This window comes from Chiloscyllium plagiosum, chromosome 23 (assembly GCF_004010195.1).
Source record: "Chiloscyllium plagiosum isolate BGI_BamShark_2017 chromosome 23, ASM401019v2, whole genome shotgun sequence".
Classification (NCBI taxonomy): domain Eukaryota; kingdom Metazoa; phylum Chordata; class Chondrichthyes; order Orectolobiformes; family Hemiscylliidae; genus Chiloscyllium; species Chiloscyllium plagiosum.
In genome coordinates, this window is record NC_057732.1 from 47,608,069 (window position 1) to 47,611,142 (window position 3,074).

General features: G+C 40.6%; 1 long non-coding RNA gene across 1 annotated transcript in view; it reads right to left on the reverse strand.

Annotated features, from left to right (window-relative positions):
• The window catches only part of LOC122561515, a 16,644-nt gene extending 14,707 nt beyond the window's left edge, over nt 1-1,937 (reverse strand). Inside the window, exon 1 of the long non-coding RNA XR_006315027.1 lies at nt 1,171-1,937. This is a non-coding gene — a long non-coding RNA (uncharacterized LOC122561515). The remainder of the gene's footprint in view (nt 1-1,170) is intronic.
• Nucleotides 1,938-3,074: the final 1,137 nt, after the last annotated feature.

A 3,074-nucleotide genomic window follows, 5' to 3' on the forward strand; every position in this document is an offset into this window, starting at 1 on the left:
TCCCAAGCACTGAGGATGTCACCTAGACAGGGGACGAAACGTTTGCAACAAAAACTTCCAGCTCGGCGAACAGAACCACAGCAACGAGCACCCGAGCTACATATCTTCTCACAAACTTTGATCTCCTGCTTAATTTAAACCAGCAACACAGAAAAGATTTATACCCCGCAGTAAGTTGTGAATATTCAAGAGGCCAAGAACTATTTAAAATAAAAATTAACAACTTTATTTCTTAAAGTATAACAGAGAATAAGTAACTAACAACTATTTACAACTTCTTCCTCTAACCTATCTTTCAGCTTCCCCTTCTACAATATAAGTCCAATAACCACCACCGTCCGATTGAGATTTACAAAACTAAACTTCTTATCTCAAAACTGGGCAGCTTTCGGTTCTTCTCTGTATTCCTGTCTTCTTTTCTTCTTCTTGAGGATTCTGCTTCACAGGTTACTGATCGATAAAGGTACCTTTTAGAGAGTTATTTTTCAGGCAGTCTTTACATGCTGGTAGCTTGGCAGTTCTCCTCTCAACTGTTCAAGTTTCCCCAGTCTTATACCCCTAAAGCATCGGATTGTGTCATTGGCTTTTAAGATTGTCAATATAATCAATTCAAATTTGATTGGAATTTGGTATTTCAGGGTATAATTTAAACTGATTGGCCAAATTCAAATTTGTTTTTGTTTCTTAGCAACTCAGCCAGTGCTATTTGATCTGAACCAAATATTACATTATAAAGTCTCCAGCACTCGTGTGCTTGCCAAGTCCTTCACTCTCTTAAAGGTACAGTACACTTCCACACCTTCGTAACACATCACAGGAATCAGAGTTGAGAGTGTGGCGCTGGAAAACCACAGCAGGTCAGGCAGCATCTGAGGAGCAGGAGAATCGACATTTCAGGCATAAGTCCTTCATTAGGAATGAAGGAGAACTTCTTCAAGGTAATCATTCTTGAAAGAGGCTTCACAGTAGGGTTGAAATCAACTAGGAGAAAGTGAGGACTGCAGATGCTGTGCTTTTCCAGCACCACACTCTTGATTCTGATCTCCACCATTACAGGAATCAGTCTGTTAAATATTTGTTGCAGTCCCTTCATAGCCAGAAAATACTCGATCAAATATGATATTTAGGTGTGCATTTAGATTCTCACTGAGGGATTGATAATATACTCACAGTAAGGCTGTTCCTCCAAGCTGGAGACATGACAAGCAACGAGTTGACTTTCCATGATAGTGTGCAGTCTGTTCATTTAAAGGTCAGTGTTGTATCAAGACCACAAAGTGCCCAGAATGGTGAGCAATTGGAGTAGGTTTCTAAAACTGCCAGCATCTGAAGGAATTGCCTCTTAAAACTATCCTGCAAATGAAAAGTGAGAAATAAAAATTCTGGTATCTCCGCAGCACACAATGTGCAAAAAGCATGGCACTGGGATGGATATCAATCTGAAAACATGCCTAAGATGGCAGCAGAGTAGAATTCTGAGCCAGAGCTCGTCCACTCCATCAGTTTCTTTTCTTTTCTCTCTTCTCACATTGTTCTTTTCTTTTTCTTTTTACCTCCCATCCTTGTGTGACACTGGCCATGTTGGGGTGAACTCCAGAGCAGACTCCCAGCCTCAGTGTGGACTCGAACTCCCGGCTTCAGTGTGGACTCGAACTCCTGGCCTCAACATGGACTTGAACTCCTGACCTCAGCTTGGACTCGAACTCCAGGCCCTGAGGTGAAGCCCAACGATTGAAAGGACTGTTATTCTGAACTCTTATTTCTCTATTTTTCTAATTTATTGCTGGACCTTTTGTTTCTTTATTTTTCTTAATTTTTTGCCCTAAGAATTTATACTTATGAATCTGTACCTAGGTACCTGTGTACTTAAGTTGCTGGCATAAGTGGCGATTTGTAAATTTCTCACTGTACTCATGTGAGTACATGTGACAATACAAAATATGTGTATTAGACATGAGAAAATAAGAATTTCAGAACTCTGATATGTGAGATGAACTGAGAATTCAGGAATGACAATATATTGCTTACATCAAAATAAAAGACAACCACTAAATCATTCAGAAATCTAACATACTGCAATAGAAACAGAAATTGCTGGAGAAACTCAGCAACATCAGTGGAGAGAAGGCATTCAGCACTTCAAGTCTTGTGATCCTTCTTCAGAACTGGATTCGCAGTTTAACTCTGCTTTCACGCCACAGACGCTGCCAGACTTGCAAAGTTTCTCCAGCCATTTCTGTTTTTGTTTCAGCATTCACACTTCCAGCAGAACACTACAATGCTGGAAATTGTAATATAAAGAGAAATTACTGGTAGCATCTGTGTAGAGACAAATAAAGTTAACAAACAGTGTATCAACAGCACCTCAGAATGAAAAACAAGTAAAATTTGCAAATGGCACAAATTGGACTGACAAGCTTTGTACATCTCAGACCAGTCCTGCAGTGAAATCCTATATGTTTGAGGTATCGCTGCTTTCCTTTTACTGTGTTTTTTTCTCTCTGCGATAGTGCCTGGAGGTGGTGGGGGAGGGAATCATTTCAGGTTGTGACCTCCAATTAGACAGTCCTGTATCACAGGCCATTCTGTTATAGCGCGCGTCTCATCAACGCAAATTCGCTGTAACGTGATTGATGAATTGGAGACACTCTTTCTGGAACGTGAACTTTTAGAATGTGTGTTGGCCGTAACGCGATTACATCACCAACACTTTAACTGCTGTTTCTGACCTGCAAGTTTTCTACAACCCGGGGTTGCACAAGAACGCAACCATCGCGTTACAGAAAAGCTGACTGTATTCTGTACCAGAACAAGCCAATGAAGAGGGTTTTTATGGTTTCTTGGGTTCTCTGACTGGAGAGTTTCAATTATGAAGACAGATTGGACAGACTGGAGTCATTTTCCTTTGAGCAAAGGAGAGTGAGAGGGGACATGATTAAGATGCATAAAATTATAAGGGGCATAGGTAGCGTAGAATGGAAGAAACTTTTCTCCTTGATGGGGAGATCATTGACTAGGATGGGGCATATTTCTAAAGGTATGAGGAAGAAGATTGAGAGGAGATATGAGGAAAC